We start from the raw sequence: 27587 nt of genomic DNA on the forward strand, positions 1-27587 counted from the left end.
TTATTTGGTGCGGCTCTGCAGTGTGACCTTCTGTAGTTTCAGGATGTAGCCATAGTCTTTCTCCACCTTTGCAGAATGCAGGCTCCACTTCCTTGATTTCTTGTTGAACAGCTTTTGTAACTGAAAATGAGAACATGACCGAAAAAATTATATTTAATGATACCATAGTTTAAAATTCCTGACATAGACATGTGAAATTAAAATTTTTACAACATGTGCTTTAGACATTCTGGCCTGTTGAGTAAACAGTTCTACTTACTAGTATATAAAACTACCAGTACTGTTATTGTGGACATGCCAATTTCCAAAGATTATTCAATGGAACCATCAGCTTACTTTGCACTGGTCGGGGATAGTGTTATTCCAACACAACTGATGAGTGAAATAGAGTTCAGTAGGTATGTCTGACTCAGCTTGACTTGTACTTGTCTTTGCCCGTATGGACCATTGACAACAGAGATTTTTGAGCATGGATATTTGAAGCCTTTCAGCACATTTTGACACACTACATATGCAGCACATCAATGAGACAACTCAAAGTAAATTTATTTACTGAAGAGTGCAGCTATTTGGCAGAATTCACTCAGATTTCCCAGTCAATACTGTGGATAAGGAAAAATGATTGTACGATGTCAGCTTGAAATTCCATGTACTTTTTTTTTATTTTTACGTGGAGTTTCAATGTTGTTGAACTCTTCTACATCAATGCTGTCCTCTTTCAGATCCAGTGACATCATACTACACAGACTGTCATTAGGGGGTAACATGACATAACAGTACATCACTATGTTTAGGCCAGGCTGTAGCCATTAGGCACACAGAGGATAATTCATACGCTAACAGTTTTGTCATTCAAATCTAAAATATACGTTGCATCGAAGTTGCTGCACTGATTTATTCTCACTGCTGCTGCTATCCAGCTCCTCAACACCAACAACAGAGAAGTTTCCTCTGAAAATGAGAAAAACAAGTTTAAACAAAATTAACACAAGAAAATATATATTCTGCTGACATTCACTTTTGGGAGGACAAAACAGAAAGGGATATTTGGGAAAATTTAAATTTGCAAGAAGTATGAAAATAAGCAATAATTAATAAGAAACTCATTGTCAGTAAGAGATCCAGCCAACATACTGGACTCTGCTGGTTCTGGTAATCCAGTGTACTGACCCCTGTGCGGTGTAGATGAAACAGTGTTCTTGTCATAGCTGCAAGACACATATATACAATGCAGTTATAGCTTTCCTAACACAAACTTTACTGCAAATAAACAGAGTTACTGTATACTGATGGTTACCCTTGTCCAACCCCAATAGTGAACATTTGGCTGTATTTTCATACCGTAAAACTCTGCTCAGCACTGCCGCATATCACCGGCTTTCACATCACAAATACTTAAAACGCAAAGAAATGATCAGCACTACACAATTCCATACCGGGAATAAATGCAAGAGTGAGAAGAAAAATACATGCTAAACAACTTACAACAACAGCACAGTCACATGCCACCAGCGTTCATGCTTCAATCTCTCCACAAACCTGAACATCTAAACACCACATAGGAGTTTTATCATGAGAAAAACATGTACATTTCAAAACTACGAATTACGTTATTAGTAATATTTATCCCCCAGCAACCAAAGCTTAGCTACCCTTAGCTTTATACTAAACTGCTATTCAACATTAAAAAATGCCACAAAAGTTCAGCGTTTGAAAGTTTACATTTACTTAAAAAGCTCATGCAACCGTTACAGCTCAATGAGACGTTAGTAGAACACGAAGTTAGAAGCTTACCTGTCCAGGAGAAGAGCTTCCAGATCATAATCCAACTTGAGGCTGATGCTATCACGTAGTTCTCCCCATCTTTGAAATGCTTCTCATTTTTTCGTGTTTTATTTCTCCTGGCATCGGCTTTCCTTCCTTGGGCCGCTTTTCAGTGTAGGCTGTCATTATTAGTGCCAGAATAGCAACTTTCCAGGCTGCTGTGTTAGTTTTGTGGGCATAAGACACTAAAAATAAATCATATACTGCAGCTTTAAGCAGGTGTGCCATGATACCTGCCACTCATTTACACATAAAAGGTGTATGGGCATGGATACAACAGTTTTTGAGCCTTAAAGTTGAAAGAAAAAAAAAAATCTAAATTAGAGAGATCACTTTTTCATCAACTCCTCTTAATTATCTGATGTAACATAAGATAGAAGAATAAATTCTCTAGACAGGTGGGGCTTTGTTTGCTGACCTGTTACCAACCCTGCCTATGCTTCTGTGTGAGGAAATGAGCCAGTCCTTTAAGTGATAAAATGTCAGAGTGTTGTTCACTTCTCATTTCTGCAAACATAAAGTGACTTTAAAAACACAAACCTTCAATAATAATGATTAAATCAGGGGTTACAGCAGGTTTATTTGACATGGGTTAACCAGTAAAGAGAGCAAATATAATGCACAGACGGAGAAACTCTGTTTTTCAAAGAGCCTTAATTCAGTTTTGTTTAATGTCAAACCACAGAAGTTTGAAAGATCATTTCAAACTCAATATGCCTTACAGGAGTTATTGAAAAAGCACCGACCATAAAAGGGTAATCTCAGGACAAAAGGAGCAGGTCCAGCGCAGACTTGATGGAAGATAAAACTATCAATGAAATATTACACCCTCGCTACAGGTTTTCACTTTTCCCTATTTTAACAACTTCTGTTTATTGAATGAGTTAAATATGAAGTGACTGATACAGAGTATGTAACAGAGCTCTATCTCAATTGAATGATGCAAGTACAAACAAACATTAACATGATTCAGAATTAAGTAGGCCTACTGCCTGGTGTTTATATGCCTCCCCTAAGTAAACCAGTACAAGACAGTGAAAGTACAGTGGTGGATGAAGCTACAGTATAAGATCACAGCAACCTCATGATATGTCAGACTATTATGACCTTCAAAATAATTTCTCTTCACCCTGGAGTCAAAGAGCAGATTTGTGCCAATTTCAAGGAAAAATACATTAACATTGACCTTCAACATTTAATTAATTCATGAGTGAGCCAGGGTGGGCATTTGGGCAGAACTGGAAGAAATTTCTCTGAGATACGATCTTTGCAATTAAGGGATACTGATAGAGTCAAGCAACACTGACTTCTGGCCTCCAAAATCCGACCAAAATCAAAATCCTTCCAATTTATTTGTAGGAAGAGTGGAAATGAGTGTGGAAATGCTGCTGTGAATGTTTGGCATTTGTTTGTTTTTGTTTCCCTAATTGTTTAGATTGTTTTTATTAGAGCCCGGCCAATATGAGATTTTTGGGGCAGATGCCGATACCGATATTGGGAACTAAAAAACGTCGATATCCGATGTATCGACCAATATCTGATAAATAGGCCGATAACCAATATATTGGCCGATATATGAAATAAGAACATTGATATACACAGGATATATACTGTACATGAACACAAATTCTTATATTTATATTATCTTTGTTTATTTCACAAAGATGCAACTTAGATGACGTTAAAACGCTGTATAATAGTCTTTTATTAGATAATGGTGGACATGTGAATTAACAGTTGCATTTATCATTGTTTATTCTCTACTCCTGCATCTCTACTCCTCTAAGCAGTAGAGATGCAACTGGTTGACTACAACTCCCACAATGCTTTGCATGTCAAACAAATATGGCTGCCCACTGAAGAAAGTCAAAGTACATGATCGAAAATGGATTTAAAATGATTAAAAAGACGTGTTTTATCTGATGTAACGCTGTGGATTTAATCTCCAAAGACCCTAAAAAGTCACCAAAGTTCTGGGCTCGCTACAATGGCATCCTTTAGAGCTACGGAGACATTGATGGTAGCAAACGAATGGCAAAATGTTCAGCTTTCAGGGGAAAAAAGAGTATGTTTCTATGACTTACGGTTCTAAAGTTTTTATAAACTGTGTCACGTATTGTTGTATAGGACAACACTGTCCTCAGAGACTCTGGAAAGTCAGCCAAGTCCCGGGCTCACTACAAAATGTTAGTGCTCACGACTTATGGTTCAAACGTTACCAAGTGATTTATAAAGGGATGTGCCTGCCATACGTATCCGTGCCACATGAGCTCTAAGGGTTAATACATCGGCTACATATTGGCCAATGTTGGTTAATCTGTGATATGCTATAATCAGCCCGATTAATCAGCCCGCTGATCAATCGGTCGGGCTCTAGTTTTTATAAGGCAGGGTAAACTGTAAACTGAATTGCCCTTCGGGGATCAATAAAGTGGTCTGAACTGAACTGGAAAAAAGTTTAAAGAAAACCCTTAAAGTCCCTGTGAAGTAAAATCCAAAATGTTGCTGTAGGAATGCCAGTTTATTTAGAACTGGACCACATTTCTTGTTAAAACCAGGGCAGAGAGCTACACCGAAAGCTTGGCTTGGCAAAAGAGATGTTTTGCACGTCTCCTGTACTGATGTGGGACACATCCCTGCACAAAAGAGCGCATAATAAAGGGAGGATATTTTCTCCTTTCTGCCAACATTAGGCTGTGGCTGACTCGATGCGTCTGTGTAGGGGCATGTCTTTCTGTGTGGCCAATCAGGTGAGATAAAAGACAAGCGGGGGGGATGTTACTCAGGGCTCCGAGTACCATTCAGTCTCTGGGCGAGGAGAAAATGCAGCTATATAAATTTAAGTAACCAGTAACAATAAATTTAATATAAATAAGGATGGTACCAGTTTGTGCAACATACAAAACATTGTGTAACATTGAGTCATTCTCTCAGTATTAGGGTTTATTTATTGTCCCCATGCTCCATTTAGAGCTTGATTTATTTAGGAAATATTTTGAAAAAGCAGTGTTATTTATTTTATTAACTTTCCCAGATGTATGTCAAATATTTTCATGCAGTGGATCCAAGTTGATCTGACGTGTCATGTTTGCTGTTTCCTGCCAACAGGGCTTTATGTGTTAAACTTTTGGGATCCTTCAATTCTCAACCTACAGACATAAGGGACAGCACAATTACACAGCCCGGAAAAATTACTCTGCCAGAACACACAGTTTGATCAGGCATTTCAACAGACATCCCAGATTGTTGTGGTCAGTCATATGCTGGGTTTTAAAGTCTTGATGCAAGGCAACTGGCTGCAGACCTCTAAGGTGGGATGTTTTGGCTCATCTGTTCCAGACCTTTACAATGGGGCGACCTTGACTGTGGGATGGGAAATGACGTACTAACCCTTGTTGGGTTATTCCTTAGTTTGTGGTGTGTTAAATTTAAGATTTGTTCCCATCAGTAAGTTTTCAATTTCTATTAATACATTTCTGCTGTTGTGAAAAACAGCCACTTACTGTAGCCCTGGGAAATGTACATCATTCAGTATGTCATGCTTTTTAAAGCTTGGGTAATATATGCCACTTCCCGCCCCACGGTTGAGGTCGCCCCATTGTAGAGGTCTGCGACAGATGAGCCTAAAACACCCCACCATAGAGGTCTGCAGCTGCATCTTCTTGGTATTTTTTTAGAGGAATTTGTCATCACTGGTTTTGGCTTTGAACCAGCACTCCCACAGCATCCTAGAGCAGATATTAACTAACTCATATTTTATGATTTAGAAACTAAATGATGAGTGACATGTTTTTCATGATTGAAATTTGGCCTGATGGTTAATAAACAGCCACCTTTCATGCAAAAAATCTAAAATACAGATTTTGTTATCACTTTATAGGAACTTTAGTGTGTCCCTGAGACAACACATTTACAAGAACGGCCCCATTTCTGATCACATAGTAATAATTTTGTGGCTTTTATTTTTTTTTTTTCTGATGCTACCAAAATACTGTGACAGATGTGGCTCTACTGACATGCAGCTATTTGTTGTTATTTATTCTATATTTTATTTTCTACCCTCTCAATCAGAAATATCCCTTATGTCCAACTGCCACGCCCTTTTATCCCATACTTTGTCAAAAAGGATTTTATTGCTCATTATGAGACCTTGCTTTCCCTCCACTCCATCTATGAATTTACTGATGTATACTGTTACACAGGGGTTGGGGAGGGGGGGCTAACAATTTATTCCTATTGTATAGACATCATTCATCATGAGCAGTTCACTGAGCCTTGGCATTCAGTGCTCCAGTGTGTACCGACATATGCATGATGATGCTGACATACTGCTGGCTGTCTGCTCACTCGGGTTTCAAGCTTGTGATATGCTCAGTGTTTTACATAAGTAAATGATAAATGCAGCTATCCCCTGCCTCCAAACAGTTCTTCAAGCGTTGTGCTTTTGATGTAAATGCTGGCCAAAGCAGAGACTTAGGATAGCACTGTGGCTGTTGATTAATAAAGGCTGCCTGGGCCTTATGTAGATTGTGTTATCTCTCTGTGATCTAGAGGTGTTTTAAGAGGTTGGCAGCAAATTAAAAGGGATCCAAATGCACAATTATTCATGTCATTCTTTGTAATCCACAATTTATTCTGTGTGTTGCTTTTCTGTACATTTCTGTAGGATATTTATGAGCATGGAGCTTTCTCATTCTCTCTAGAGGAACCTTTTTTTTTTTTTTTCCCCTGGCCATGGTGCAGATTTGCAGATGAATATAGCTTCATATAAACAGCAAAGCAGCATGGTCCATCATAAGAACAGAAGGGTGTTTTTATGAGCTTATTCCAGGTTAGGGGTTTGGGAGATTACCTGAGAGTAGAGTTAAGATGACAGACGTTATACATCATTGTTATGTATTCCCTGCACTCACATAACCTGTCATCATCCTCGCTCATACGTAGTAGATGAGGTAGTGCACACCCTGGAGAGGTTGTTGGTCTTTCACAGAGCAAACATGAACACTAAAACAACCATTGACCCTCAGGGGTTAGAGTTTCCCTGTTAAATATGTATTCATAGGTATTCAAATTCAATGATCAAACTTTATTCCCATCAACATGCAGTGTCAGGTTCACAACCTGGGCAACCACAGCCAATGGTGGCGTTATAATCGTTTAATCGAGCAGCCTGTTGTCCAGCCATTGGCTTATTTTAGCTTATTTAAATAAGCCTTAATTGGACATCCAACCATATATGTTATAAATAAGTATTTCCTTTGATAACGAGTACATTTAATTAATCATCAGTTATAGTTAGAACGCTGTTGTGGTAAAGTTGATATTGTTACAATGAGATGAATGAGTTTAGATCTTGGAATAAAAGACTGATTCTTACTTGCATACATTTATTTATTGTATATAGATAGCAAAAGTTGCCTTCTGCTTTTTGCAATAGCATCTGTAACAACATTTTTAAATGAGTCGGTGTGGATGGGTCTCAATTAGGCTTTGGTTGTTGGGTGGCACTTCACTGTTCATATACTACATAAATTCATTCATAAATTATGTGCAAGGCAAATGAAATATGGTGCTTTCCTTTAATTCCTCAAAGAGCACATTTTTATGTATCCATTCAAATACAAACTTCCCCTGGTTTCATATGCAATTTTTCCCCCGAGGGCCATGTCGAAACACAAAGGGGAGATTTCCTCAGACATCTCTTGTGTTTTTCTGTGTATTAATATTTAAATTCACACACGCACAAGCACACCCCCACACACACTAGGTTAGATGTAGCTCATCTTTAAAACATGATTTTTTTCTACTCACCTGAAACAAGTCTTTAGTGGTCACATGGCACTTCATTGTACAACACTTTGCACAATTAACATATTGTAAGCACAGGAGCAAGCAGATAATCTCACACACACACAACATGCAAATTCACACGCCTACAACTCACACAAAGCCTACCTCTTTGCTTCCAACTCAACCAGGAAATGTTGTATTTCACTTATGCATAAAACATTATGTTAAGGCCACCAGAGACAGAATCTCAGAGGACACTTTAGGAGTCTTACTTCTTCGTTCTGTTTAGGCCAAAACACAGACAGAGACACACATGCAGTATACCTGTAGAAAAATCACAATGTTCTTTTGTATTTGATATATTTATTTAACAGCAATTGATAAAGGACTGGGGTATCTAGGATTACTTTTCAGATAAGAAGCCAAAACAGAATAAAATCAAAGCCTACAAACAAAATTTATATTGCTTTTGCTGGACCAAACCCCTTGTAGTTTTCATGTTTTTATTTTGATTTTTTTCACTAATCGGTGCTAAGGGTCACCCATTATATCTGTGAGTGGGTTTAACAAATTTAAAACCAAGTTAGCGTTGCACAGGTTCCCTCAGCGTCGAGGCTATGGGATTTTTCAATGGGTTTTTGGATTATTGCTGGAAATAAGCTCTGTGTCTAACTGACAAAAGTAAAAAGCTAACATCATGCTATGTTGAACTACAACACGACTGAAATTTACATCATCATTCGCGGATACAACTGAACGTCAGGCTCAGTTGCTGCACTTCAGATGATGACATATAGTCTTTACGACAACTGCTGTAGTCCTTGTTAGCTGTCTTTTAGAAACTGCCTTTCTTAAGACGAGAAAAGAACAATTCAAAGGTGGGGCACTTTTCAGGTGTATTTTATGTTGTAGGATAAAACGTTAAACTCTCTTGACCTTGTGTTCACCGCAGACCTTATTTCAGGCATTTAACCAAAAACTCACTCAAAAATCCCATAGACTTTCAGACAAGAGAACCAGAAGTGCTAAAATGCCAGCTCACTTCCGCGCTTTAGGACTCATTCCTGCACCGCTCTGTTACAACTCACCAGGAGGTTACAAAAGAAGTGGCCTTGTCAAGGTCAGGACTTAAATCCAACTGAGATATTGTGTAATAACCTTAAACAGACTGCTCATTCTCAAACACCATCCTGTGTGGCTGAATTAAAAAAATTTCTGTAAAAAATAGTGGGCTAGAATTTCTCCACAGCAATGCAAAAGAGTCATTGCTAGTCATCGCAAAGGCTTGCTTGCAGTTGTTGCTGCCAAGTGCGGCAGGAGGCTATGATTTTTTTCACATCGTGCCAGTTAGGTAGGCCTACATCAGCAACAACCGATGCTATAGTCCCTCAAAACAATGGGATTTCGAAGTTATGGAACCATCAGATAATCAGTGCCGTTCATGGGTAGTGCTGCCTTTTAACTCCATTTACTAACACAATGGCAATAGTGATATCATTTTTTAGGAACATTGTTGGTGGGGTGACCTTAATGATAAGAGTAAGGTCTGCCTGACTCGGCTGATGTATGCTAACTACAGAAACATTGAATCAGAGAGACGATGTGCTAAACAGACATTGTGCCAAGCACTTAAGCAGTAGGACACACAATTATGTCAGCAATATGGTGTTCCAGAAGAAAGTCTGATGTCAAGGGCGTGAGCTGTAGACAGAAAAGTAATGTAACAGATGAGTGAAGGACTCCCAAGTGTAAAAGTATTAAGAAACAAGGTTATTCCAGAAGTCAATTATGGTTTGATGAGGCTTGCTACCATAATGGTGATAAAGACCAAAATAAATCTGCTCAGAATGAACTGTCTTTAACTGACAGAGCCCTGTGTGAGCATATTGTGACTGTAAGGTTAGAGATATTTCATAGCCTTTGCAGGACATGTCTTAAGTTCCTACTTGGAATTTGTCCTAGTTTATTGTGCAATAACTTCTGAACCACAGGGACCAGGAGAATAACAAAGCAGCGACAATTGTAAGGAGCTGCTGAGGAGGTGTAGCAGGCAGTATTATTGTAATGACAGATGAAGACCTTTATTAAGGCTCACATGGGTGAGGCTTTGTTTTTTTTCTTTTGCAAAACTATAATTTGATAGAATTTGATAGAATAAAATTGCTGTAAATACTGACTGTCTTCAGATCCATACATTCTCTGGCAAAGGGATTCATGGCTCACATAATGATAAAGCTCTATCATCAGTCATTTTTCTGTTCAAGATAAAAGCTGCCTTCATGTAATACAGACAGAGGACTACAGGTTGGCTTGTTGAAGATATTCTATAAAATGAAAAATTATAAAACAGTAACAGGACAAATTATCTGACATTAAAACCAGATTTGTTAAAAATTCAGTCAGAAGATTTGCTTTGAAAAATAAATGTCTCTGTGTACACCCACCCCTTCCTACTTATCTTTTTAATATTCTATACATAATATATAGATATAGATATAAATAGATATAAGCCGAACAAATGAGCTGAAGCTTGCTTGCAAATATCTTTACAATCAAAGCTACTCTGTGATCAGGATTTTCCTTGTCATGTGTCTTGTTTCTCTTGGCCTGGCTATGATCTTACTAACAGATGACACCAGCCGCTTTGTAACCACCAAGTGGCACTTTGAGGCAGAAAGTTGCATGTTCACCTTGTTTACTTGAACTTAAAGAAAAGGTGAAATGTTAAAAGAAAAAATGTAGTTTGTAATTGAAAGGCAATGATAATTCACAGTAGAGTTTTTTTTTTCCTTAAGATGTTTGAATTGATTGTATCAGTATATAGTTGAAAAAAGACAAGTCACAATTTGTGCTAAAAAATATTGATTTCCATGAAAGCAGAAAGAGTTTAGTACACGGTGATGACTTGAGAGAAATCCTGTTTTCGTAGCATTCAGTTACACTATTATGTGGCATCACTGAGAAAACAGCACAGCAGACATAAAGAAAAAAAGCGATTCAACAAATCATAAAGGTAACATTGAAAGTAAAGGCAACTTAATTACAACAATCATCGCTTCACAGGAAAAGGCTGCTGTTTATAATGAATTCTGCCATCAAATTTTCAATCAAAATGCCCTTCAGTTTCAGAGAACATGTAGATGTTATCAGTAATACATTAATTATCAAATATTTTTTGTACAATTAATTTCTAGAGGGGTTTGGAAGAAAAACCCACAATGGTCACTGAGGAAATCACTACAATCAGGTGATTTCTGTAACTCTCAATGCAACTACGATTTGGAGTTTTGGCCTCTCCAGACTGCATGTGTCTGCTCCTTCCACAGATGTTCCATAAGATTTAGATGAGGACTAATAGAGGGTCACTTCCAATGTTTAGCCATTCTTGGGAGTTTTTAGCTGTGTTTTTGGGGTCATTGTCATGTAGGAGGACCTATGACCTGTAACTGGGACCAAGCTTTCTATATGCTTCCTTTTTGTGTCAGTGAACATAGAGCTGATGTGACTTATCGAAAAGCCAGTAGTGCCCTATCTGTCCATAGGACATTCTCCAAGAAGATTTGTGGCTTGTCTGTCTGCATTTTAGCAAATTCTAGTTGTCTTATTTTTTTTTTTTTAGATTTATTTTTGGCCTTTATTTGATAGGATAGCGGATAGAGTCGGAAACAGGGAAGAGAGCAGGGAGAGACATGCAGGAAATAGGGCCAGATTCGAACCCGGGTCGCCTGCGTACATGGCGTGCGCCTTAACCACTTGACTATCGGCACGCCCCTAGTTGTCCTGTTTTTACAGTTGATTTTCCTTGGTCATCTTCCATTAAGTCCACTTTGGCTCAAACAGTGACCTTCTGACAATGATGTACCTTGACCTTGAGGCTCAGCTCTGATCTCTTTGGAAGTTGTTTTGGGCTCTTTAGTTACCATTTGTATTTTCCATCTCTTCCATTCCTCTTTCCATCTCTTCCATCCGGGTTGGCTACCATCCCATGGACCTTACATTTCTGAATATGTGCAACTGTAGTCACAGTAACATCAAGCTGCTTTGAGATGGTCTTATAGCCTTTAGCTTTAACATGCTTGTCTGTAATTTCCTTTCTAACCTCAGGGGACAACTCTCTCCTTAGCTTTCGTTCAGTGTGGTACACACGATGATGCCAGACAGCACAGTGAGTACAGGACATAGCTTACTTTAGCATGTCCCTATGGTCAGATTATTTTTATTCTTTTCTACAAGTACCATCAATTTTGTCTAGGCCAGTTTTATTTGTTTGTTTTTTTTAATGATTCTGTTGAACCACAATTCAGAAGTAAAGTCTTATTTCCATTAATCTATTTTCAGTCAATTTGTATTTTTTATTAATTTGGTCAGTTTCGAGTTATTTCAGTGACCCCTGGGTTTTTTTTCTTTCTTAAATGAAATGGTACCAATAAATTTGTTCTGTAAGGAGTTATCGTAAAGAAAAATTGGTATTGATATTCTACATTGTCTCTTTTTAGTTGTGTCATGAGGCCTTGGTATTTTCTGACCAAGTGTTATTTTGGTTACTCTAGTTATACCCTAGCACCTTATGTCACCAAACTAAAACCTCTTTCATTTCATTTCATAAACCTCCTCATAGGAATTATAGCTTATGATGATGCCTTTTACATCACTAACAATAATAGTTCCCTAAATTATTTTACTAAGACTAGAAAAGAAATGCAGAATTTTAAAAGTAGTGTCTTGAATTTATCAATGATAAAACTAAATACATTTCAGTAGCCTTACGCCAATTTTAATTCAGAGTCCTGCTTTGGATGTTCTTAAAGAAACCCGACACGTTGTGTATTGAAAACAAGTGAGTTTTCTCCTACACTGTACTTTTATCTTTTCTGCTTTGATGCAGTCTGCAGGCGTCTCTCAAGCTTCTACTTCCCTTTATTTTCTTTCCAACAATGCACAGCCTTCTTTCATCCTGGTAAACCAACATGTTCCTTTCTCCTTTATGTCTTGACTAGCCACTGCACTGGAGTGGCAGGAACAGAGTGGGTGAGATGTAGGCGGCGGTGCAAGACGTTGAGCAAAGGTAAACCTCCAAATATGATCTAACAACATCAGGGACACGCGACCGACTCCATGGGCCCAATGCTCCATGACAGGAACACCTTCCTGATGGATCCTGCCTCAGGGCGTTTTAATTATACTCACAGCCATCGTAATACTCTGTGTGTGTGTGTCAGTGTGTGGGGGGTTCAGAATCATAGTTGGATTTAAAATAGTCCCTGTTGTCTGCTATTGTCTCTCATGCTCTGATGTTCCTGGTTGTGAGTAGCTAGTAATTAGTACGCCTACACAATTTAGCACATCTTGTCCTGTTATTCACTCTCCTCTTCATTTTCTTTTTCCACATGAGCAGGCAGAGCACACCCTTCTTTCTACCTTGGTCTCCTAACGTTAGTCTTTTAATCCTTCTCCATAAACAGGTAGCATTTGCCTCGCTCACATTTTCCTACTCCTGTTTGCAGTAAAGCATTCAGCCTGTTATTTTCTTGTTTCCCAGTACAGTAATTAACCCTATTTTTTTTTTACATGCATTTTTTTCCAACGCCCCTGTTCCGAACATCAAAATCCTTTATCCTTTTTTTTTTTCCCATGTAGCATTTGCCTTTTCTCATAATAGCACAGGGATGTGTTCGGCTTACCAAGAGAGCTGTGTAATTTATCAACACATGGGAAATTACCACCTATTGTTGGTGGGGAATGAACAGGGGCGGTGGTGTAAAATAGGTTTAAGCACATAAATGAATCATCAAGCCAAGCCTCCTTACTCTCCTTTTCTCTGCATTTAATATCATTTTGTCTGTCTTTCTCCTCAAGTCTTTGCTGCTGTTTTGCATCTTTCTCACTTCTCTTTATAATTCTTCCACTCTCAGGGCTGATCTCTATTTTGGTCTTGGCTTGTTCCATTTCATGTGGGGAGCTGCAGCTCTGACCTTTGCAGCTTTTTTCTATTGTCAGTGGTTTTGTTGGCTTTCCAGAATACAGTTAATTCTCTCTAAATAGTAGGCCTAACTGCATTAAACCTTTATTTATAACAGGCTTATTTTAGAAGCAAACTGTTACTTGTACTACTATTTTAAGTCAAAGTGTGATTCAAAGTGTGATGTATTTTTTAATAGTTTCAACTTTTGCAGTTCTGTCCACTCAGGCATCTGTGGGCAGATACTCTGCTTCCTGGCAAAGCTGTAATTTAGAGGAAAAAAAAATTCACTAATAATAATAATAATAATAATAATAGTAATAATAATAAAAATAATAATAACAATGAATTTTGATTTCTCTGTTTTCATTATGTGGAAGGAATAGGAACCGCTACCAATAATTTCTAAAACAGCAAAATGCTCACCCAGTGATCTAAACTTTTGGTAGGGGTTCTTGATATGGATGAAATGTTACGGTTTGAACAGCAAGGACCTGTTGATTTCAGAGGCTAGAAGCAACCAATGGGAAACTTTTCCAAGATGTTTAGGAAACTCTAGTGAACACAACTCTTAAGCAGTAGAAAATGTAGGGTCTTAAACTATACTTAAAATGGATTATTTGTTGTAATTTTACAAGGGCAAACTAATAATAAAACCAGTTAAATCGCTGACAATAACACGTCTTATATGAAAACCTGGTGACATAAGTAGTCCAAATCAGTCCTTAATTTCTTCATGAGGAGGATCAAAGATGCCCTTAGAAGGTCCTGTCACTGATTAATCAGTATTCCTACCATTACACCATGTAGACAAAAGAAGCTCTAGACTATAGGGTCCCCCAGAGGAATACTGGAGACTCCATGGTCAACTGAAAGAAAGTTCTTTGGTCTGATGAGACGAAAATTATGCTTTGTGGCCATCAGACAAGACGCTATGTTTGGAAGACACAAACACACCATCTCCACTGTGAAGCACGTTGGTGGCAGCATCATGCTGTGGGGATGCTTCTTGGCAGCCAGCCCTAGAAGGCTTGTAAAGGTAGAGGGTAAAAATAATGCAGCAATCTTATTAAGTCCTCAAGAAAACCACAGCTTGGGAGGAGATTTAATTTCCAGCAAGACAAAGACCCAAAGTATACAGGGAAAGGTACACAGAAATGGTTTAAAGACCCCTGTAAAGTGATCTCCAAAATGTGTGTCTGAACACACTAGAGATGTTGGAATATGGTTGCTTCAAACATGTGAAAACACTGAGATCAAAATGTGACATAATTCTGAATTTAGACCGTTAGAAAGTTTTTCACCTCTTTCCTGGCTGGGTTTAACTTGGGCGGGGCAATTATGTGAATGGTTGAAAGACAACAAGGTGAATGTTCTGGAGTGGCCGAGTCAAGCCCAGACTTCAATCCAACAGGGAATTGGTGGCTGGACTAGAAAAGGGCTGATCCGCCTGAACCCTGTGCAACCTGAGAGAGCTTGTGCAGTTTGCAAAGAAGAATGGAGTAAAATTGCTGTGTTCAGATGTGCAAGCCTGATTGCGACCTATCTACCCAGATTTAGTGCTGCTGCAGCCAAAGTTGGTGCGTCTACTTAATGACTTTGAGGGTAATAAATAGTAATGCAGTCACTTATTTTACCTTACGTATTTCTTAAATAAACATTACTTTGTACAAATCTGTTTTCAGTTTGACTTAAAAAATTATTTTTTTCTCAAGAAACCCAAATTATATTGACCATAATTGATGTATAAAATCAGTGAAAGGGTAAAACATCCAAGGAGGTAAATACTTTTTATATGCACTGAAGTTACGTGATAGAGGAAGAAAGGTGCCCTTCAAGTCATGCATAACTCAGATCAGTTCTTCCAGTTGATTTAGAAATAGATACAGTCTAATGCAGCTTTAACTGAAGTGAAATGTAAGCTTGTTATGCAACACTGGGTGACACATTTATTTCTTCAAGTCTTTTGACATGGAGGAATCTGCAGAAAGGATTTCACTCCAGGGACAGAGCATCAAGGTAAACAAAATAACAACAAACAGTAATCGTATAGGGAGTAAAAAATGCCATTATTGACCAACATAAATAAATAGATAAATATCTGAGAGAAACAATAAAGTTACTCTTCGTCAGTATAACATTCTCCCTTTTAAACTAGATGTGTTTTATGCAGACTTTACCCTACATTTGTGGTGGCTATTGGTTTAAATGTAGTCGTTTAAAAATCATATTTGAGAATATCCATCTTTTTCTTCTCTGTAATTGACTCTGGATCAAATCATCAGCCTGAGGCAGAGAATATAACATAGAGCTTTCCCCATCTCTGCATCTGTCTTTTTTTCCATGCTATAATTGTGTCACTGCCTCTGAGGACTGTTTCAATTTAAATGTGAGGTTCAAATGTGCCTCAGAGAAAAAAAATAAACATACATACCATATGCAGCAAGAGCAGTAGATAATAAGTTACAGTAAGGGACTAATAAATGGTGTTATTTCAACTGCAATATCAATATTTCATCACTCCTCTTGTTCATTGCTTTTTATCCACCTTGTTTTTTCCTTTAACATCTATGTTAATGATGCCTCTCCCTTTCACCTCTTTTCCTTCACTCTTAGAGTCTATTTTAGAACAATAGACGTCACCTGTGACACAAAAACAGTAAATTCTCACTATTTCTCTCTGAACTCTACACAAACTGTCTCCCTCCTCACCATCCGTCTCCCCCTGTCCCCCCTCTTTTGATAGCTGCTAGGAACGATCTTTATCAGAGAAGACAGAATTGAGACTTCACAGTTAGTCTTTCTTTAATCTCTTCACCCCTCTGCCATCTCTGAGATTACTGAAGTGGTGTGTACCTGTGTGAGAAGGTGTGTGCATGTGAGTGTGAAAGAGAAGCAGATAGAAAAAGAAGTGTCTGCTAGGATCATACACCTCATATTTGCAGGTCATATTTTCTTGTGTACATGTTATGTGCAACAATTCCTGTTTAGTTTCTGCATCAGCTAATTGGGTTTGATTCATTTTTAGACTTCTTTATGAAAAAATAAACTTTAAAAATAATGTATAGTGATCTTTAGGGGTGTAACAATCCATCAGTGTGGAATGATACATTGATTGGTTGATCAGTTATTCGATTAGATTGTTAAAATGTTAAAACATTGACCTACAGCGCCACCTTTAAGTAACACTTATTTTAAAATTCCTCTTGCACACCTAGTGTCCTCCCTGCTGCAAGCAATCTTGAACTTTCAAGCAAGAGGTTGACAGGCAGTTGCTGACATTTAGTGTCCAAGATGAAAAGGATAACCACTCCTCTCTTAGCTGTTTGTACAAATTTCAGACGTAGACTACATCCTTGCGAGCCTTCCACCTTTTAGTAACATTTTTTCTATTTGTCTATGATCAGCAAATAATCATTTAGGGGAAAGAAACAGATCTCCCCTGACTATCTACCCATGGTAATAGTAGTGAGAGGGATGCATGATACAGGCTCTGCAGCCAAACCAAGAGGAAAAATTGTCCACTGCTGCATACCTCCTTTGATGCATTGATTGTAGTCCAATGTCTCAAGCTAAATTGAAAATAAATGAATAAATAAATAAGAATCCGCCATACCTTGAAGCTATGCAAGTATGGCAGCAACTCTCTTTCTATCCTACCTCCGCTTTTGCTTTCATTACCAGGTCGCGTTGTGTCTACTAAAGTTCCTTAGATTTAGTGAAAATATTGAATTATATTCCAGAGAACTGATTTCATATTTTATTGTAGTAAAACTGGTAATTAACATCCCTTGTGATCACAGATAAAGTAATCAACCACTAATATGCTTCAAAAAGCTTTGGCAAGAACTTTTCCATTTTAAATCTTGAGCTATAGATGCAATAGCAAAAATTTGAGGTTTCTTTAAATATCTTGTATCTTGTTCCTCCATCAATACATATATTTGTGAGGGATATCACACTGATCATTCACTGGGTGTGGGAAGAGAATCATCTCTGCAGTGTCAGGTGTGTGTGCATGTGTGCAACTGATTGGCCCTGATTGAGGCCAGCTATGTTAAGCTAATATATACCTCTGGGCTGCTGCACTCTGTGCTGACTCATTATCTCACCATCAGAGATAGTGAGAGGTTCTCGCTTTTCTTGTGGCATGTAGGCCTGGTTACGTAGATGGATATTTTTGAAAACAGAGGTTTTTCTGCATACACTGATGGCTTTTTGGACCGCTGGAAGTGCACTTAAAAAAAGAATAACACACCAGGATTACTTTTTTTTAATAGATACTGAAATTGGAAAACAGAATTTTGGGCTTGTGTACTATGTGTGTTGGTTTCTCCTCTGTTCACATCACTTATGTTTCCATGGAAATAGCAGACACAGCCAAACTTGTGCTGGTCTTAAAGTTCCTAGCTCAACTTGTTATGTCTAGCACTTAAACACACCGTTGCTCTCTTACGTTGACATAGATGCCTGAGTAGACAACACACCAAACACACAAAACCACTTAACCAAAATATTTAATTTTTCAAAAATGACCATTGTAGAGTTATAGCAAGAAACTTTTAGCATGCCAGGGGTACTGTTGCTGTCTCTGAGTGAGCTGCTTCACTGACACTGTGAAGGAGGACCATTGTTGACGTGGCAAGCTCTGCACAAGATGTAAGAGTGCATTTTCTTATGTGCAACAAAATGATTTTTCAGTATGTAGATTTACATTTTAAAAAAAAAGAAGAAAGTCTTCATTTTCTAAAACTACCCCTCTGAACAGGGACAAGGCCTTAGGTGTAGGTCATGATGTGTTGACTATTCTTTAAATGTTTTTGCTATGTGAAATAAAGGCCTTTCAAAATCATACTAAACCTAAAGCGTGCCTTGGATTACTTTTTTCGAAGGACAGTTACAGTTTTGGACTCTTTGATTTATAGATTTTTGGATTAAAACTCCCTTTTTATCCCTGCATCTACCTTTTCACCAGATGAACTAGGCCTTAGGATTGTTTGACTCTGTATCAGCATCTTTCACATCAGTATGCAGTAGTCTGTGTAGATAGGTCGCAATCAGGCTTGCACATCTGGAAAATGCAATTTTACTCCATTCTTCTTTGCAAAATTGCTCAAGCTCTGTCAGGTTGCACAGATTCAGGTGTGAACAAGCCCTTTTCAAGTCCAACCATAAATTCTTTATTGGATTGAAATCTGGGCTTTGACTCGGCCACTCCAGCACATTCACCATGTTGACTTCACAACATTTCTGTGTAGCTTTGCCTGTCTGCTTTCATTTTCATGCTGGAAAATAAACTGCTCCCATGATGTAGCTCTCTTATAGGCTGAATAAGATTGTCCAAGGATTTTCCTATATATTGCCTTATTAATTTTACCCTCTACCTTTACAAGCCTGCCAGGGCTGGCTGCCGAGAAGCATCCCCACAGCATGGTGCTGCCACCACCGTGCTTCACAGTGGTGATAGTGTGTTTGTGGTAATGTTCATTGTTTGGTGTCCACCAAAAGCACCATTTTGGTCTCAACAGACCAAAGAACTGTATTCTACTTGACCATGGAGCCTCCCACATGGCTTTTGGTGAACTCCAGTCAAGATAATGGGTTTTCTTCAACAGTGGCTTTCTCTTTTCCACTCTCCCATAAAGCTTTGACTAGGAAAGAACCTGGGCAACAGTTGTTGTATGCAGAGTCTCTCCCATCTCAGCTGCTGAAGCTTGTATCTTCCACAGAGGTGTCTTGATGGTCTTTCTCACTATTTTGTGAGGACAGCCTGATCTAGGCAGATTTACACATGTCATATTCCTTTCATTTCTTGATGATGGATTGAACTGAACTCGGGATGTTCAGTGCCTTGGAAATTTTTTTGATATCCATTCTCTGACATACTTTTCTTTACTTTACTTACCATGTTCTTTTGTGTTTATGATGTAATGGTAGCCAGGAATACTGATTAACCAGTTCGTGGACCTTTCAGACATGGGTGTCTTTATAGTAAATTCATTTGAGACACATTCACTGCACTCAGTGAGGGAGAGAGACCAAAACTTTGTTTGTGCTTATTTTTTTCATTATCATTTGTTTTAACAAAATATATATGAATCATGAAAGAGACGAAGAAAGCTAACAAGTTATCCTAGATCAGAGACTCATCAAGGCAACAAGGCTCTCTTAAGTATCCTTAGCACTTTCATTGTTTGCAGGAGGAGGATGCAGGAGTTATTTGAATCTGATCTTTCATCCACTAATGACAGTTAAGTGCTATCATATGCCTTATTTTGCACTTTTTTCCTTCATCATTCATCTCTGAAGATGTGACTTTAATCTCTAGTATGTTATTTTTCTAATGTTCTAAGTTTGTGAAATCTGATGTTCTGCTGCTTGCAGAGTATCATCATTGCAAGATCTGTTACATCACACTTAATAGAGCCAGATATCCGAGAGATACCCTGGGTAATCTGAAGTGCCTTCGAAGTACTGGCCTTCAGTCTGCAATAGCATCCCCCGTCCCACTTAACCCTCAAAGACATGCTGCTTATGAAAAAGAACACAACTGCTCACAGATAAAGCTACATTCATTAAATCTAATTTCCTGGAGAAGACTTGTATTTTCTGCCTGTGCAACACGTGTTATTGCTTGATCCACTTGTGAGGAAAAGGACAAGTCTTTACAGCTATGCTTCTCAGGCATAAAACCCTTTTGTAACGTCATTGCTCCTAACCTGCCCACAAGAAACATGATGATTCATGACTTCTATCCCATGTTGGTTTTTGGGGTTATTATAGTAATGATGGACAAATTGTGGTCTCACATGTGTACAAGTTACATTCTTGTCTGCTTATGCAGCAAATGCATGTCTTCATTTTAACCAGGTTGGATGTGAGATTGTTCTGAGCAGAAATCAATAACCACAGCCAAGAGGCATGACTAACCTCAAGTATTATATTATGCATGGTTATTCAACTACTACTCTAAATAGTTTCTAAATATAACTTCCTACCGGAAACTGGTAAAATCCCAGTGTTGGTTAATTTTTTAAAAGATGTAGGAAGGTCTATTGTTTCAGATCTGTTATACAACCACTTTTTATGCAAATTACAGAAATTGCCAACAAATAAGCAAAGCAAAACAAAGTGAATGTTGTGCTGAAAGCATCGCTGTTTGCCAGAAAAGTCCACAAACACAATATGTGTCCTGTTCAGATGCACGACCTTACCTCAAACAGCTGCTCTGAGTGCGCCGGTGAAGATCGGTGGAAACAACGCTCAACTCCAAGTTTGTACTCCACATTTAGGTCCAGTAAAAAATTGGATGAGGTTGAAAGTAAATGGGATACAATGCAGTATAAAAAACTGTTAACACCTCAGTTTAGCATCAAAAAGATGTCAAAGAACAACTCTGTTTCAGAAAGTACACTTCACACAGAGAGCTGCTGAAGAGGTGTGTAGTGAGAACTTTCCTGCACAGTCAAGGCTAAAGTCTCGATTACCACCCACGGTATGCTGTATGCTGCACATAACAGACTGTGGAAGATCCATATAAACAAATGCTCCTCTGCTTACTGTAAACGGAGTATGGTTCCTCACATTCACTACAGTTTAGGTAAGGTCTAGATAAGGCAATGGCTAGAGCAGCCATTTAAGTGAACCAGGTTTGTACCCCTTGAATGTCAGAGTAGGGATGGGCATCTAACCTTTACATACACCAGTGAAGCAGAAAATATTGACACTTTGACATGCGTGTTTATGTGTTGGCATGTTTGTTACTATAACTGATCACTAACTTTTGCTGATTACATTGGCCATGATAACTTATTGATTGTGATTGCTCTTCTAAAGTCATGTTGTGATGTCTAGTCATGATGTGCTGCCAAGCCACCTCTTTGAATGTGAACCTCATAAAATGAATGAATGGACTGAGGCTGGGGTCGGCAGATCAAGATCCATCACACACAGATGGGTCCAGGAAATAGTATACAAATGTTGTGTTCTTAGTGTTGAGCCAATCCTGAACCCCAAACAAACACTGTTCTGTCTGGGCTGAGAAGAAAAAGATCTGGACTGATGCTCAGTGGTCCAAAGTCCTGTTTTCAGATTCAACTAAATTTTGAATTTCATTAGGAAGTCAAGGTCCCAGAGTCTGGAGGAAGATCAGAGAGGGACAGAATGCAAGGTGCTTGATGTCCAGTGTTTTCAGTGATGATTTTGGGTGCCATGTCATCTGCTGCTGTTAGTCCACTGTGCTTTATCAAGCCAAGAGTCAATGCTTTCAGCTGCCCACCAGGAAGTTTTGAGAGACCTTTACAATTCTATCTGCTGAGAGGCTATATGGAGATACTGACCGTGGTATGACTGTGTTTTTGATTGGCCAGTCAACTGGTCTGACCTGAACCCCATAGAGAATCTCTCAGGCAGTGTCAAAAGAAAGACGAGAGACACCGAACTCAACATTACAGGTGAGCTAAAGGCTGCTATCAAAACAATCTGGGCTTCATAACACCCCAGCAGTGCCACGGACTGATTGGCTCCATGCCACATCACATAGATGCAGTAACTTGTGCTAAAAGCTCCAACCAATTACTGAGTGCAGAAATTAGCAGAATTTTAGAGCATCTACATTTCTGTAATATAAATCCTTTTTTGGACTGGTGTTTTGTGATATTCTAAGATTTTGAGATGGTAGATTTGACTTGTTTTGTGAGCTGTAAGACGTAATCATCAGGATTAAAAACAAACAAACAAACAAAAAAGGCTTTCAGTGTTTCACTTTGTATGAGATGAATCAGGAATAAATTGAAGTTTCACTTCTTGAATTAAATCACAGGAAAAAAAAGAACTTCCTCATGATGGTCTATTTATTTAGATAAACCCGTAGGTCCAACCAGTACCATGCTGAAGCTGGTTCAATTATTAAAGAGGCATTTGAGCTATAGAAAACCACTGGAGATCACTACTCTTCAAAGCCCTTGAGGTTGATTGGGACTGTGCTGCAGTTGTCATCACAGCCTTTGCTCTCTGCACAATCTTTTCATTACAACAGAGAGGAGCTAGCTGCACAACTGTCAGCACCTGTTGGTCAAACTGCGGCCCTGGGGGTATATGATCATATGAAGCCTATTTTTACACTTTATGGAAGTACTGTCTGTGCTGGACCTTTTTTTTTTTTGATAAGTCGATGGCAGTGACTCAGATTTTTTTATTTTTGATGTAGATTAAAACCCCATTATGTTCCAATACATTGTCTTTACTACTGAGAAAAAAATGTTGGGTAAAGAGATATAACTGACAATTTTCGAATAGCAGATTGAGATAGGAAAAATGTTTTAAAGATACAGTATGTAATATTTAGCCTATTGGCAGAATAGACTTGGTAAAAACTAAACATAATATTGAAAAGTAGACCTATCTAAATAACTGTTTAATAAGCTGACTATATAAAATTATTTTATTTTCATTAGATACGCCTTTTATTCACACATAGGGAGGGTCCCCTCTAGGCCATCTTGGATTTTTGCATCTTGTGTGTTTCTACAGTACCACAGAGGTAACCAAATAACAGATGGAAAAAGAGGTGTCAGCGCTCAAAAAGGTATTGAAGAGGTCAAAGTCCCTCAGAGAGGGGGGAACAGGGACAAATTATGACTTCAAAGGGAGGCGTTCTGGAAACATACTCTGCAGACGGAGCATCCTAAAGGTCTTAATGAGGAACTCCTACTTGGATGTTTTTTGTAATAGTTTTTTTTTTTTTTTTTTTTTATAGTTGTTGTATATTGTCCACTGTGCACTTGTACACCTTTTGCACTTTTGACATTTTTTCAAGCCTGTTTTCTGGCTTTTCTGGTGTCCTCATTGTATTTATCGCATATTACCATCTGTGCGCTTTGTGACGGGGGACTTCTCTTGGGTAACGATTTTGGCCTAGCAACTACGACTGATAAATTCTTTAACATTTTTTATTTCGCCTATTAATATATTTTCAATTAAATTTTTTGTAATTGAAAACTGAATTTTTAATTTATTTTTTTAGGTTATTTTTGGGCCTTAGTTTTTTCGGTTACCCTTATTTATCCCAATTGTTTTTTTGTTTTTTTTTTTGCCTTTTTAGTTTTTCCTTTTTTTATTATGACGGACATGTTAGCTCTTTGTAGTTGTATGGCTTTTAAGGCCAAGAGAAGTCTACCTCCCCCTTGATATTCTCAGTGAATACAAAAGGAATTGAATTTGAATTCATTTTGATTTTTTTTTTTTTTTTTTTTTTTTTTTTTAGATATTTGAAAGTTCATTTGATTTATTCATTGAGGGACACTGCTAGATGTATTGCATTACATGTTTATGAACAGATTATCTGTGAAACAACTCTCCAGCACAGGAAGATGTTGGATATGAATTATCTGGCTATCTTGTTCTGAAAAAATGTTAGGACCTTTTTATTGTCTCTAACATTTTTAGGCCACTGGATGGAGCTATTTGTATTCAAGACTTATAATTAACATTAGCTTCCTCTCTTGTAAAATTGTGGCTCTCTTCTTTGATTATTTATCTGTTATATTGTTTTAAATACTTTGTCATTTAAATTGGCCAATTTTGCAATTTATAGTAAATATTTTTGACTGGAGAGTTGTGCCCAGGGTCCTTTTAGCACTTGTAGTAACACATTTTTGTAATTGTTTTTGCAAATGCTGACCCATATATACTTAATATAGGTTTTTGTACAAGGTATTACTGCGCAGTAGAGGCCCTACCAGGAAGCTGACTAAGTTTTATTTTGAAGGTTGTATGTGTGATGCTATACTTCCTGTATTTAAGGTGCTCTTCCACGTAGTGTTTCACAACTCTGAAGAAGACTGAGTCGAAACACGTTTGTTGTGCCACGTTGTGGCTTGAATAAAGCTACCTAAAAGGCCATTTTTTGAGTGCTGACACCTCTTTTTCCAGTAAGTCTTTTTTGTCATGCACCGTAAGGAGTTTATTGTTTGAAGGGTGCTCCTTTTTTTGCTTTCTCACCAAATAACAGATGCACATATTCAAATTCCACTTATTGTTTTATTTACCACTAGAAATGAGCATCACAATCTAGAATCTGACTGAAATTCGACATATATTCCCAGTTTTACACACTGTAACTTGAATAGTGATTTAGAATACTTACAGTATTGAAATGAAAACAAATTTACCAAATAGAACTTAAAAATGTGTCCTTTGCCATTTCCTGATAGTCAAACTGCAAACTCAAAAATTCAAAAACAAACAGAAATCATGACTTCTATACCAATTCCTTATGTTTTGTCTCCTGGTAACATCGTTCCTCCTTTTTGACCTCTTTCCTGAGGAGATATGAGTCTGTTCCTCTTTTTTCATGGCTCCTTTTGGAGACTTGGTCTTCCTCTTCTTCCTCCTCACTGCTGTCATGTTGCCTGTTGGCATCTGTTGAGGCCTATACTACCTCCTCCGGAGGCAACAGCATCCACCGGTGTTCAGTTTACCCCTGTGCATGAGTCCAGCAGGACAGGAGGCACAACAGACGGCCTCAACCCAAAGGCCTCATGTATGGGAGTAAACCAGGGCCAGGTGGATGCAGTGATACTCTTGGCATTCCCTGTAAAAACTGGCCATTCTCTGCCCCAAGTTTTCAGATTTGAGAATCTGATCCATCCTCAGAACAAATAAGGTTGCATCAGATTCTCAAATGGAATAGGTTTATGAAATTAAAAGGGACCCAAGCGTGTGTTTTGCCCCAGCGCTGACTCAGACCTTCGGTGGGAGCTAGAGCAAACCAATTTACATAACACATCTTTACATCAGTGATTGTGTGAACAAGCCATAAGTAATGAGCCAGCAGAGATAATGACAGTGCTTAACACCAGGACCACCAACATTCTAGTGCCCCCTTCCAGCGCCACAGCTGTCTGTGAGACGGACATGTAGGATTTCACTAGTTTTACCCAGAAAACACACATTTACACATTTCTTATGATGCTGTTACTTTATGTTATGATGATTAAAGGATATATCAGTGAAAACTGGGCAGGATTAAAAACATTATTAACATCTTGTGGGAATTTAACTTAAAATGTTCGTGATTGTGTGTTTTTTACTGAATTTTTACCACTGCACCAGGTCTCCTGTTGAAATGGGCAATTTGTTGAAATACATTTATTAGCAAAATCATCTGTAACTGCTTTTCCGCTGTATTGATGCAATATAATGTAACAGAAGAAGAGATACAAGGAAGTGATGGGAAGATTAACAAATGTTTTATTTGCACAGGTTCTGCATTTCACTCACTCGCTCCCTCTCTCTCTGTCTTTCGGTCTCTCTTTCCCTCTCTATCTGTTTCTTTCTTTCTCTTTCTTTCTCACACAGTGCTGCACATATTTCATGAACTCACTCACATAATAACATAACATAGTAAATTAATAAATAAATAAATAAACAGAACAAGGTTGCTAGAACTGGCAAAACGTGAAACATTCAAAAACAAACTAGTGCAAAAAACTGTAGAACTGCAAAAATGAAAATAATAATAGCAAATGATCAAATCGATTAGTAAACCATCAAAAACTGGAACAAACAAATGGAACAGGGATCAGGATCAGCACTAGGAGAGCGCCACCAACTACAGTGCACACTTGGGGCAAAAGCTCTCAACCCTGACAGCACATCTCCCACACACAGGTCTGTGGCAACCCTTGCAGGTGATGAGGGTCTTATATTTTGCACTGGGTGTTTATTTGGCACTGCCTCCTGTTTGCCAGTGCCTGTGGCTGCTGCAGCTCCTGTGGCACTGACTGTAGCAACACCTTGCCTCTAAGGTGTTCCTCCTGCAGTTCTTTGGCCAGCTGCAAAATGAAGGCTCTCCTGGGGATTGTTTGGCCGGTGCAAGATTTGAAGAGGATGTGTGCGTTTATTGCAACCATGTCCAGGAGGTTGTAAAAAACAGCAACAGGCCATCATCGTGTTGCACCTTTTACGGTGTAGAGCCGAGCCATCTGGTCCAGGTCATCAACTCCCACCTATGACAACTGGCTTAAGCAGGTAACGCATGTGTTAGAAATAATAATAATAAGACAAATAGTAATAATAGAAATAGTCTAAGCTACTGCAACACCTTTCCTTGCTGAGTACCCTCCTGGCAAAGTAACAGCATCAGAAAAAAAAACTATGATCAAGCTGCATGACAGCATTAAAAAATCAAAATAAATCAAATAAAATCATAAACCATAGTAAACAAGAAATCACCTTAGCGCGAATATATCAATTATGATCTCTACAATAAAAACATGAAAAATTCATCATAAACCTCCAGCATACCTTGGTGACGTTGTAGAAGCTGACAGTCTCTGGGTTTCTCTTCCTATCACCCTCAGTGGTCACAGACAGGTGCATGGTGCTGAGGAGGTCCACGTTCTTCCTGAGCTTGCCCTGGTACACAGTGAGGGTGGCACGGTTGTGCTTCAACATCTTTGTAGAGAACAGCTCCTCTCACTTCTGCTGCACCGCAGGTGGAAGCTCACGCCCGCTCCTGTTGCATGTTCCAACCAGGCTGCTGTGTTTTTGTTGGAGGGTTTTTGCCAAACTTAGCGATGTAAAGAAAGCGTCTGTGGTGACATTTCTGCCTTATCCCACATAGGGCTCCAGCAGCCTCAGCACCACACTGAGGCCCTGCTTCATCTTTCCCCAGATAAGGGAACCTGTTCAAAAGATATTTACTGTCCAAATCTGCTGCTAACCAGAATTTTATGCAGAATTTGTCGGGTTTATTTATTTATTTATTTATTTATAAGGAAGAATGATGTAATCAGATGGAACGTTATATCAAAGCCAAAAATTTAAAAAAAAAGAAAAAAAAAAAAAAGATAGTGGCGGGAAAATCACTTCCGCCGCGAAATGTATCTTTATGTCTCATTCCACAGCTGCCTGTGTGACGGCAGCAGCGGTTGGAGGAATGAATGCTAAGAAATCTTTAGTGCTTCATTAGACAACCTTATAAGCTTCAGAAAACATACAGAACATATAT

The 27587-nt window shown here is 38.4% G+C and overlaps 1 pseudogene; it reads right to left on the reverse strand.

Annotated features, from left to right (window-relative positions):
* On the reverse strand, window positions 1–27241 carry LOC121516788 (annotated as a pseudogene).
* Window positions 27242–27587: the final 346 nt, after the last annotated feature.

The sequence above is a fragment of the Cheilinus undulatus genome, linkage group 10 (assembly GCF_018320785.1).
Source record: "Cheilinus undulatus linkage group 10, ASM1832078v1, whole genome shotgun sequence".
Classification (NCBI taxonomy): Eukaryota; Metazoa; Chordata; class Actinopteri; order Labriformes; family Labridae; genus Cheilinus; species Cheilinus undulatus.